The following is a 12,746-nucleotide window of genomic DNA, read 5'->3' on the forward strand; positions in this document are numbered from 1 at the left end:
CGGTAATCGAACATGATAATTCCAATTGAAATATTATTGCTGTAGATTTTGATTTGTGGGCGGGGCGATAATTTGAATGAAATTGTCAGCGGTGCACTGAAAAAAGTATTTTTTCTTGAAATTATTCCATTGAACTTTAAATTAAAAATAACTTCTCTATGCTTACTCGATGGTAAGGGAAATTTCTTTAGATTTAAATATTTTAATGTTAACCCAAGAACCAAGTTCTCCATTAGAAGAAATGCATCCAAATGCTTGAGGTAAATGTCAATTCATTGGTAATTCTCTTCCCTGCAATCCATCATACCTGGAGGCAGGAAAGCAATCACCTATCGCATCGGGTAAAAGTTCAAATGGCCATCCGAGCAGCCAGCAGACAGCCAACAAGCATTGGCCCTGCCATAAATCTCTGAACAGTAAAATATAATATTGAAAAACAAAGAACAAACCCTGTGCTGTCCATAAATCAAATCACAATGCACAATGCTCCAACTCGTACTCGTGCAGTAATCTTTGCCCATTGAGGCAGAGCTCTGATCCCTTGCATTTTATGTGCAGGAAATTCAATTTATTTTTTGGTGTCCGATTTTATTTGCAATCTCAAATGTAACAGAGGTGAAAATTGGAGCAGCAACGAAATACATTTATTTGAATTTGTACATTTTGCACAGATACAATTCCTAATGAACTTTGACACATGGCTGAGGGTGGGCTAGATGTCCGTGGATGCCCGCTGAACCCGTTCGCGTGTCCGTGTCAGAAGTCAAGAGGAAAAGCAGCGACAACAGAGTGCCCCCAGCTGCAATGAATGAAAAATCAGCTTGACGCATGCAACTTTTTTGCAAAGGGCACTCTGGGGGGGCCGCTGAGCGACAGGGTAGCTGACTGTTAGATCAGCTAACTGACGGACAGAGTGACTCACTGACTGAAGCCACAAGAGCAGCTTCAGCTGGAACTTGGCCTTACACTAATTTAAATTATCAATCAATCAAAAAAATATTTTAACCAATTATTCACGTACATAATAAGCAAATGTTCAAGGGATAAATCCATCCACACCCTGACTCATTATATCCCTTAAGCTGCGAAACTTTTGTTATTTTACTCCTGCTGAACTTGGCTAAGTTTAGGCTAAGGATAATTAATTATCGATCAGCTAAGCCCTTAACATTTCCCACACAAATGTCACCAGGCACACATGTAATTTCCGCCCCAAACCAACCCTCAGCATGACTGCGGCAAGGGCGACCACAGAAAGTAAAACCGCAGGTCCGTGCCAAGGCTTATCGCCAAATCAGAACTGCAGCAGTGCAGAAGTTTAGCTGCAGCAGAAAATAGAAAGAGTTAGTTGGTTCGTTGGCTGATTATTATGTGTCCTGTCACGCGGCGACTGTCCTTTTTGCGATGCAGCACTGCAGTTGCTTATCGCCGCTTAATGGGTTTATATTTTGAGCTGACGCTGCGTATGCGCAATTCTCTGTGATTACGTGTGCGCCGCACCAGACGGGGATGGATGCCGTGCCCCAAATACACTCCAGTTTCGAGGCGGCTCACATTATGCAAACTTGGCAATAAAAATTCAATTAAGTTACAAGGACGCGCTGTCAAGTGCCCTCACCCCCCATGGCAGTGAGGCACAGGGACAGGGACAGGGCAGAGTCATGGATGATAGCGCTGACTTTGCCGATAAATCAAAAATGTTTTGCCAGCGGTAGCAACAATGGGCGAGGCAGAGGCAGCAGCAACAACAAATTGTGACATGCTGTGCGGCCGTTTATGACTTTGATGCACGTTTTAATTATAATTTTGACGCCAACTGTTTAAACACAGTTGCCGCCGCAAATATTCGAGACACATGTGCGAGCCAGGCAGGGCGATAACAAAGCCAGGGCCAGGGCCTATGGGTAATTGCGTCTCGCCTGCACCAGACCCCAGTGGAATGGGATCTGCCCGAGGCAGGACATGCAAACCCCACACGAAGGCACACAAAGAGCTCACATGGTCAACATAAGTCACGAAACCATCAGCCGTCAGGCCCCAAAGGCAGGAGAATGCAGAAAGCGGGAGAAATTCTCGGAAAATTGAAATGAAACCAAAGCAAGCCAATGGATAAAAGGGAACTCTTTGGCCATTTTGTTGTCAAAGTTTGCATCCACTTCAATTTGCAGCTCAAATTCATTTCGGTTTCTGGCTGTCAAAGCTAACCTACAACTCACCCAACCAACACATGACAACTATAACGACACGGAGGTGGCTCAGAGTCAGCTCTTTTTTATATCGTTGCTTCTTCAGGTGTTGCCAACTACAGCACACATCAAGAGCAAAGGGAAGAACAACACTTTGGAGCTCTTCTCCTTTAGTTCTTTTACTTAAACAGCTACAAATGTAGAGCTCTGGGCTGCTTAGTCCATTAAGCACTCCTCCAATGGCCAGCTCTTGAAAATTCTCTATCATTCGCGGATCCCATTTGAGCCACCCCTTTTCGCTTGATGTCCCACTGTGCAACGGCAAATATCAAACTGGTCTCAATGCACATAACTCTCACCCCAAAAATGTGATTAATCACGGATTGCACCTCTAATCTGTCCCCTCACTTTTCACAGTGCATTCAAAAGACGGCTGGCACATTTTTAATACCTGGCACACGAAGAGTTCGAGGGGTATATACGATTTTTGCTCGAAGTGGATGCATTTAATGCATAATTTGCAGTAGCTACTTCCCTCCTCTTGCTGCACTGCTTGCTCATTCTCGCTCGCACTCTCTCCTAATAGATTAATATATCCAAGACGGTACGATAAAGCTAGAAGGTGTTCAGGTAGAACCTATGGCCCCATTTAATCAGTTTTAAGATACCTTAAAATCGTTAAATTAAACTCCTTTTCAGCGGGGATGAAAGATTCTTAGAATTCTTCGTTTATCCCGATTCTGGTGCACGCTTCCACTTATAAATACATATACCCTGCCTGAGTACCGTGTATAAAAGTAGTGACGCGTTCAAGCACTCCCCACAACGTTCCTTCTGGTTTCGGCTTGGGGTCAGACGTATGTATACCGTATGCCGTTTGCCGAATACCACTTGCCGCATGCCATGTCTGTGGCTGTGTCTGTGTACGTTCCGGCGACAGCGACAGCGACTGTGACGTCGGCTTAGCCACGTGTTTATGTGGGGTGTTGGGGGTGGCCGACTAGATTTATAGTCCTCAAAGCTGTAGATCCGTGGATAGGTGTGGGGGCGAGAGAGAATGTGCCTATGCCTGTGCGGCTGTGCATTCTGTACTCAATTAATACTCATCTGCGTGACATTAGTGGCATGTGCAGATGAGAAGCGGAAGCAGATGAGAAGAGAGGAAATCAGCGGGGACAAGTGCAGGAAAAAGCAAAGATACTCGTACACAGAAAAGACAGTTGAACACGTGCAGCGGCCAATTATTCGGCATACTCAAAGGACATACATAATAGCCCCTCCCACCTATTGGTGTTTCGCTCGCTCAATCAAAGCTATTTTGCGAGACGTCTTCTTCAGTCCATCAACGAATCAGGGCCATAAATCTCTTTCAAGTGCGCTCGTCATCATCAACAGACATTTTTATACCTTGCCTGAACTTTAAACTAAATAAATAGAAAATGGTTCTGGCTCCTCTGCTCTTGCAGCTTTTTATGGCACAGCAAAATTTAATGCGACATTCGACTTTAATTAGCCCATAAAACTGGGACTGGGACTGGGTCGGGACTGGAGCGATAGCAGCAAGAAAACTTTAAACAGTGGCCAAGACTTGAGCAAACAGAAGCAGCCAAAGAAGGTCCACGAAAAGGGAGGAAAACCGCAGCATAAAGGTTGACCAAATGCGAAATGCCTGCAAATCATTGAGCGTAAATTAAATGTAATTGAAAGCGATTGACAAATGGAATCTAGCTCTGGCAGACCACAAGCAAAGTGGAATCCGGAATAAGAGGGGATTTGTGTGGTGGCTACCAAGCTCAATTGAACTCTGAAGCAAAAATCTAAATATGTTTCTATAGCCTCAAAAAAGAGGCTTCCAAGCTGCGAGTACTTATGAGAGATGCAAAACAATAGAAAAGTTTTGCAAAGTGAATTGCTTCCTATGTACGAGTATCAGTAGATCCTTCTGCCTATAAACTTTAGATGGAAGACAAATGATTAAAAAGGTTCCCATAAATACTTGGAATTACTCAAAAAAAACGTTCTATAAGTTATTTATTTTATTCTTCTGCCTCAAGGCATTCTGTTGGGATTATTCGACTAGCACAAGACTCGGATGCAAACTCTCCAAAGTCAGGGAGTGTGAAATTAATTAACCTTTAAAGTTTTTTGACAAAAACAAAGCGGACTTGCCACCAGCTACCAGCAAGTGAAAAGTGCTCTCAAGGTAAATATTTATTTTAGTGCAAAGTAATGCCTAAAGCGTTGGCCTTACGTTCGGCTTCACTAAAAGTCAGCTGTAGTTAGATAAGTAAAATTATGCTCCACTGATATTGATAACGAAATGGCATTTGGGGGGCATGAGATAAGTGTGTACCTAGCATGGGAAATATTCTAAAATTCAGTTGTGCTCCGACACATTTCTCAGTTCCCAAGCGAAACGTTTGTTAACCTGTCGAAAAGTTTCACAAACAAATCAAAATGCAGACAATAAATGCAACACATATTGATGAGCTGCAAAATATTGCTTACAGAATGTTCACACAAAAGATTCGAAATGCTTACGTTGAAAAATTGTAAATATATTCTCGGCTGGGCCATTAAATCGCGAACACTATTCAAACTCTAAATGTTTGGAATCTCTTCATTAACGATATGTTTTGTCTATGCTTTAGTGTTTTTTAATGTATTTAATACTCAACAAATAGCACATTCACTTTTATAAGTTACTTTCTGAAACTTTATTTACATAATTTTGTATTTATTTATTTGTTGTAGTCGTTCATGGCTTTGCTTCAGTATTTTTGAAACCACGCACCATATTTTCCAAGCACACGCGCCCCGAAGGCAACAACAAATGCCGAAACTGAAGCCGCCAACGGAAAAACGGGAAAAGCTATATATTTTAACTTTTCGCACGGCCAACGCTGCGTATGAGCAACGACTGAAATTGAAATTGAGCGCACAAAAACTTCTCTGCCGAAAAATACGTTCGAACACGTTCGCGCTCAGCCTCGAACCTCGAACTTCGAACCACGAACCTCACCTTCGAACTAGTTAGAAGTAGAATAAATGTGGTGGAGAGAGGGTAACAATGTATTTACATACATATTTAGGCATGATTATGAGTGTGGGAGTATGCGTAAAAATTGGTCATCAGAAATTAATTTCTATGCTGCAGATAAATAATGAATCTGAACACAAATGCTGATCCTACCGAGTTGAGTTGTAAGTACAAAGAAATAAAAAGTGCGTCCCTTGTTCGATGGTTCAACCTTCGTATGGCAATGACCAATAAGAGATGAACATATAAGAACAACTCTCTATCTGCGATCAGCAACTGTCTCAGACAGTATTAGCTAATAAAAGGGGTTACAAATCATGTAATCTGGAATGCCTTCCAGTGCTATTATGCATAAATCCACAACAGAATCTGGATAAAGTCAGAGGAAGTGGCAAGCAACTTTAACTATTTGAGAATGTGACATTCAGTTCCCCTTTCAGCCACTTTTCCCATACCAGAAGGTGTCCCCGAATATCTGTTGGTTATTTTAGACATTTTCCTGGCTTGGCAGAGTTTGAAACAACAAAAAGATATCGAGATAGTTTCGCACGACTTTGGAAACTGTTGCCATAATGTATCTCCTGTTACCAATTCCAACTATTCCTTCCCCCTCTGGGCAGCTCCTAGAATAAAACTAACAGAAAAAACAGAAGTGCAGTGGGTGGATGGTCGCGTGGGCGTTTTGACGTGTTAATGTTTCTTTTTGCTAACGATTTGCGACGCAAGCTTGAAGCTTGAGCTGTGTCCTAGGACACCAATACTCACTCGCTCTCTCTTTCCCTCTCACTGATTTGTTGCTTATAAATGATTTTCCATTTGCACATTTCACGCGTCTAAATGTTTGTCTTCTGCTTGGCGCTGTTGTTGCTTTTTCCTATTTGCTTTTGTGTTTGATTTTTATTTTTGCGACTTTTCTTTTTGCCTTTTTCCCGAACGCCGCTGGCAAAATTCACATTCATTCATAAAAAAAAGGAGGTGGATGGGCAGGGGGGTGCGACTTGTGGTCGTGGAGAACAGAAAACAATAAAGGCCAGAGAACCAGCGCCGGCAGAGCAGCGAGCCAGAGACTGGCCAGACAAACAGGCGGGAAAAGTGAATGGGAAAGGACTGGAAAACCATTCGGGATGGGGTACTCGCAGAGGAGGAGGTTCTCTTGGCTCTTTACTCTTGGTTTTATTTATAATAATATATGTGTTATCTGTGTATGACTGTGTTTGTGTCTTATTTTTATTTATTTTCCTTTTACTCAACGCTTCTGACAAACAAAACACAAAACGAGGAACAATTCTGTCCGATTTTTGTTACTTTTTACGGCAAAACAAAAGCAAAAAAGAAATTTTCAAGAAGAAGAACCTTAAAAAGCGAAAGCTGTGGCCTAACGACTGATAAAATTCGACTCGACACTGAGAGAAAATGTAGGCAACAATTTGGGAACCCAACCCTCTTCGTTGAATCTTTTTATCAGCATTTATTAGCACTTTATCCATTTACTTTTTAAATAAAATAATAAATTAACCCGAGCAAAAGAGACCGTTATGGGCAGGCCAAGATTTTCCTCCAGATACCCAGAACCAGATTCCACTTTTCACACAAAGTTTTCTGGCAATGTATGTACAAGGCGCCCCCTCAGCCAGTTCCCGTGTTCTGCATTTTCTGTGGTTTTTTCTTCGGGTCTACCCGCCGCTGTAACGGAAAGAACAAAACAAAAATATTCCAGCTGAAAATGTCAACCGAAGGGGAAGAAAGGAAGGCCAAACTTTCAGTCGATAAGGTCGTCCAAATCAGAGCACACACAGGAATCGGGTTATAGAACTGACAGAAAATCTGCCAGAGGTCAGAGGGAGTTGGAAAAGGGTGGAGGAGAGACAATGGTGATACCACAGCAGCGATTACCCTAATTCCTTGGCAGGATTCAGAGTGGCTTTAAAGCTGGAGAGTTCTGTCACCCTACCACGAAATTGGGAATTGGTTTTCCCATGATTTATCTGTGCCACTGGCGGTTGAAGGCAGCGAACATGACACGATGCCGATGAGGATGATGTAAAGTAAAAGCAGGGAACGGGCATGGCAGGACTGTGGATAAGGGTCTCGGATTAACTGCATTAGAACATACAAGGATGAACACTGGGAGGTTGCTCCACCCAAAAGAAACCAAGGAACACATTTATTACTCCTTCTTAGAGACTTTAGCTAACAACTAGTACGAGTCCCAGGCGCTTGCTTTTAACCTTTCCAAGGTCCCCACTTACATAATCATCCAAGGGCTGCCTGATGCTTGATCTTTCACCACATAATTCGAGCCAAAAACTGGGGTTTATTTATAAACGAAAAACGCTAACCGAAATTACAATTATTTATGTGAGAGGCAAATAATTCATGGCTCATTTGGCGCTGCACCTGAAGGCTTATTAAAATAGAGCGAACGAACCCGAGAACCCCAAGCAGCATAAATAGAAGTGAACCTTCGAGTGTTGCGACTACGGGATACCCACGCTATGAAGACCCATTTGATAGCCAAGGATTGGGAAATTATTTTGGATATTATTTTTCAAGTAAACCTTCCTCCACACAACTCTCCTATGTTACCCAGAGCCAAAAATCACACCAAAGGGGAGACGCAAGTCATACGCTCCCCGTCTGATATTGTTGCTGCTGTCTCTGTGGCCGTTGACAGGCAAACAGCAAAACCAGATAAAAGACAGCAGCAACGGCAATGGCAACGGCAACGCAAAAGTGAAATAATGATACCACAAGTCGGGGAGGAGCAACAAACCGAGCGAACAGTTGGCATTTTCGATTTGCGTCAACTCTGGTTCCTCGTTTCTCGTTCCTCGCTCGTCGTTCCTCGCTCGTCCGACCCGAAGACTGGGCGCTGGGCGGAGGGCGGGCAGACCGCTCATGTAAAATTGATGCACACAACGATTCGCTGTCGCTCTGTGCCGTCTGGTGTGCATGTGAAATAATTATTAATAAAAATAATGTGCCATGAAATGTTTTCGTTGTCGTCCTAGCAGATGCACTTCCGCCTGCTGTGCTGCGGCTGGGCTCCTTGGATGTCAGTGGGGGTGAAGGGCAGGCAGACAATTAACACACAACGGGACACAGAAGCCAGAAGAAAACCTTTTAGTTTTTGTGTTAGCAGCAGCAAAAGTAAATGCTTGAAATAGGAAGAAGTTTCTCACAATTTTCCTGCTCGTTTTAGGAGATGAAGCAGATACAACGCTCAACTTCTAGTATCCACATTGAAATACTTTGAACAGAAGCCCTGCCATGGATTATTGCTAATCTTCCCTTCACGCTTTCCCCTCTTAATCTGAAATATTTCTTCGTGCAATTACTGCCAAATGCTTGGGAACGGACAAGCGGACAGCAAGTAGCTGATTAGCCATTGCGCCTGCCACTTCAATTAGCATTGAATGTGATTTCGAATTCAACTAAATTGGTTATTTTTAAGCAGCCAGTATAACTACATTTTATTTGGCATTAATCGCTCGCTGCCTGCCTGCCTGTATGTATCTTACATTTGCTTATATCTTGAAAAACTTGGCACAAGGCGAAGCCCCACAATGTGCAGTGCATGACGCAAGTGACACGACGACGACACCCGAAAGTCCGAGACATGCCCGTATGCGCGGGATCTCCTCTCAGTTTTGTTTGCCAACAAATTGAATATCGTCTGCACACAAAGTTGGGGTAGCGCAGAATGTTTCGGTTAACGTTTGGATTGCAGTCATTTGAAGTCATTTTAATTACTTGCAAATTAATGGCGCATATTGTACGCTCTCCCCCGCCCCGTCAAAGTCCCCGCTGATAGTTGAAGATTAAACAAAAACCACTCATAATTATGCGAATGTGGCTCATAAATTTTTCAGGCTGCCAGGGAGCAGGGGCCGTTGGCTGTTGGCCGTTTGTCGTGTGCTCAGCGCATAATGTCACGAGGGAACTTAGCCGTGAGCAGACGCTAAACATAGATGCCCGAATAAACAAAGTCAAAAACGTTCACCGAGTGGACTACCTTTTAAAAGCTTCGTTCCTTTGCAAGGGTAAACATTATGGGAAATGATCGCATGCGGAAAACGAACAGCAGCAGCTTTGTGGGCGATAAATGTTGGTGAAGGAAAGGGAACAAACATTGACACTACGATTTGTGGAAATAGCTAATTAATATGCTCTATAATGCGTTGCTCTACAAATCAGAAGTACTCCAAAATCACATGTCCGAATGCCACAGAATGCAGCACACAATTCCAATCCGAAAATTGTTTAAAAAGCAGCGCCGAAGGCAGGCATCATTTGGCTGCCCAAAAAGTTGGCAGCAAATTCTCGCGCCGTTTTTCAAGTACCTTTTTGGCCGCTGTCCCTGTATCTAGCCGTACCCTGCATCGATGCCCCCCGCTTTGCTGCCTTTGCTTGCTTTTTGGTGAAGTGCTCGCACTCGACTATATTTTTTTTGCAGGCGCTGGACGCCCCATCGACAGTGTTTGTGCCATAACTATGGCAGCTTGGGCATGGCCCAAGTGTATCTGTGTGTCAGCTGTGTGTTGGAGTCACTGCGTGAGTTTGCACATTTCATTATAAAATATGCAGTAATAATATTCGACTTGACCCTGTCGCAAACGCCAAGTGCCACACGAAACTGCCGGAGGTTTGCATTTAAGGACAAATACGAGAAGAGAAGAAGCTCATTTAAATTCTGGAAAAATAAATAAAAGTGTATAGAAATCATTGAAAAATATTTGGACATGTTACGTTTTTTATGACATAACAACACATCCATGTAGCTCAACTTTTAAAACCGCTCATCAATTATTTGTCAAGTCTTCACTTGAAATTCCAGGAGAATATTTTAATATATTTGTTCAGGCTTCTCTGCTTTATCTCTCTGCATCTCTCCCCTGGGATTTAAATATAATAAAAACCACAACAAAATCGGAGCATCTGCAGTTCACTGGCCGTTCCGTCTCCGCGAAACTTTTGCCATAAACATTGTACAATATTTCTCTTTATTGTCTGCATGAATTTGATTAATTTATTTTTCTCTTGTGCATACATTTGCCTTGTTAGCCATTTTCTTTTAGCGCCTTTGTCAGAGCACTTGAAATGCTTTTTTATATCAGCCAGACAGCGGCTAGCTACAGATTTATGTACTCTCAATTCAGTATTGTGTTTGCTGTGTCGAAAATGTCGAAAACAGTTGGCCATTAAATGGACAGTTGGCCATTAAATGGCCCCGTGCTTGCTGTGTGCTCATCGTATTTCATTTTTCTCAGCTTACATTCAATTTGCTCTCGGACATTTGGCCGAGAAGTCGCTTGAGCCAAAACATTTGGTTTCACTTTGCGCATAATTAACTTTTTTCATTTGGCCGCCCAGCAATCAAATGCGGAAAATAGGCAAAAATTCGGTGTACATTCTGCAGTGCTTCTGCCTTCAATTGAATATTTCGGGGATTATTTTGAATGGCTGCGATAATTATGCATAAATCTCGCTTATAATGTGCGCGCGGGGTGAGACACATTCTGAGTTATGTAATTTATGTACTTTTGCCGCTTTTTGGCGCTTGGTTGGATGAATTCAATGTTGATTGGGGGGGGAATCACAATGTTGCATGGCGTAATGGCAATTGCGTATGATTCGAGGAAGTTAAAAGGCTAATCCGTAAATTAATTTGGGATTGAACCCTGGGGGTGTTTGCTTAAGCTGAATTGTTGCAAGCCGATTTATCCGCGATATCAGAAAATATCCCCAAAAATGGAGTCAAAAGTAACAGCAAAGAAAAGTAAGTTTTTTTTTGGTACAAAAGTTCTTCCATTACTTTGGTACACTGGGAACCAATATTTAAAGTTTATTTTTGTGTGTTTTCTTCCCCCGCAGCGTTGATGGCGCACACGCTGCGTATGAGTAATGAGCAGAGAGGCGTTGGATTTCTTGCTCTTGAAACGATGCCAAGCGTGCTCAGACAATGGACCATAGACTGGCAGCAGACGCCGACTTTTCATTGAAAATGTGTGTGTGTGGCACGTAGGGAGCGTGGGGCGCAGTCAAAGAGATAGACAAAGACACAGACGCAGCGACAGCGACAGCGAAAGAGAAAATCCATTTCCAAATCGTACAACTTATGCAGGCAGATCGAAAAATAGTACATAAATATGTACATACATATTTACATATTTACATACATGCATGCCCATGCCTTAGTGTTGTACATATGTAAATAAGCTTTCATTTTCTTGTTTCCTTTGTTGACAGCAGAACTCGCACGCCGAGGTCTGATGAGGCTGCCGCTGCTAGTTCGCATTTGGGTGGATCCTGCCCCGCCCCAGTTGCATGTTTGTGTGTGTTTGTGTGTGGCTAATTGTCAGCCAAGTGCACTCCTTTCAGTTACTTAAATGTAATTGCACACAAGTGCAATTAAGCAGCTTGACACACGCGGCGCAAATTTCCACGCCAGCAAGGGGGCCTGGGCCCGCTGTCATTCCAGGGCATGCCCAACAGTGCTGTCCGCTTGGCTTTTATTGGCTCACTTTATAAGACACCCCCAGCAGCTCATTAACAGCGTGAAAAAGTGCAAAAACTATGCAAAAATGTCACCTGTTTTGCGGGTATGATTAAACTTCCAATGGGAGTCAAAAGGTGTGACTTAAGTGCCACTGCTGAACCGCCACTAAATTCGAGTTCATCTTCCTTTTGATTCAATTGCTTGGCATCGCTGTTGCCCAGCCACTACTCAGGCCGCTCCTGCACTTTATCTTCATTCATTTCGAGGCTGATTCGCCTTCAAGTCGTAAATTTTAACTGCTTTTGTAGGTCATTGCTGCCAAAAGGGGAGGGAACAACGTAAAAGCGCCAAGAAAATAAACGAAACGAAACGAAACGAGAAAAGAGCAAAGCGAAAGGACGCTTGTAAGACGAAAGTTTGATCTGAACTTTTGGCAAGCGAGTCTTTTGAACTGCAGTCTCCCTTTAGAAGGGAAATTTATGCGCACGACTGCGTTGGGCAGCGACGGAGATGGCGGCGCCAAAGTTCAAAGCTCTGGCCAAAGGTTGAGCAGAAAAGAAGACGAATTCGGGTGCCACACGTGGCCCTGCCAGAGCCACTTAGTGGCCTACTCTCCCTGCTGCATGATTGACTTTTGGCCATGGCTGTTGCTGTTGCTGCCTGCTGCCCCTTTCTGCATTCAATTTTATTGCAAATTGCTGGCAACAGTGTTTGAGGCCCTGTAGCTTGGACATGCAGAACATGTCGCAACGTTCGAGGCACTACAAAAAAAATGCTGCTGCCGCTGCTGCAGTGCAGTCTGGCACCAGAGCCCATCGGCAAGGATATGGACACGCACACAAGGAAGCAATCAGAGAGCGTGGGGAGGAGCGCAGGGTGCAGAGCGGAAAAGTGAAAAAGTGCTTGCCCATCGCTATGTACAATGTGTGTGAAATGTGTTATGTGAACGTAACACAAACGAGGGCTGCCAATAAAGTTGTGCTGCGGTAATGAGGCTTCAACTGATGCAGCTGCAACTGCA

The sequence above is a fragment of the Drosophila subobscura genome, chromosome U (genome assembly GCF_008121235.1).
Source record: "Drosophila subobscura isolate 14011-0131.10 chromosome U, UCBerk_Dsub_1.0, whole genome shotgun sequence".
NCBI classification, from domain to species: domain Eukaryota; kingdom Metazoa; phylum Arthropoda; class Insecta; order Diptera; family Drosophilidae; genus Drosophila; species Drosophila subobscura.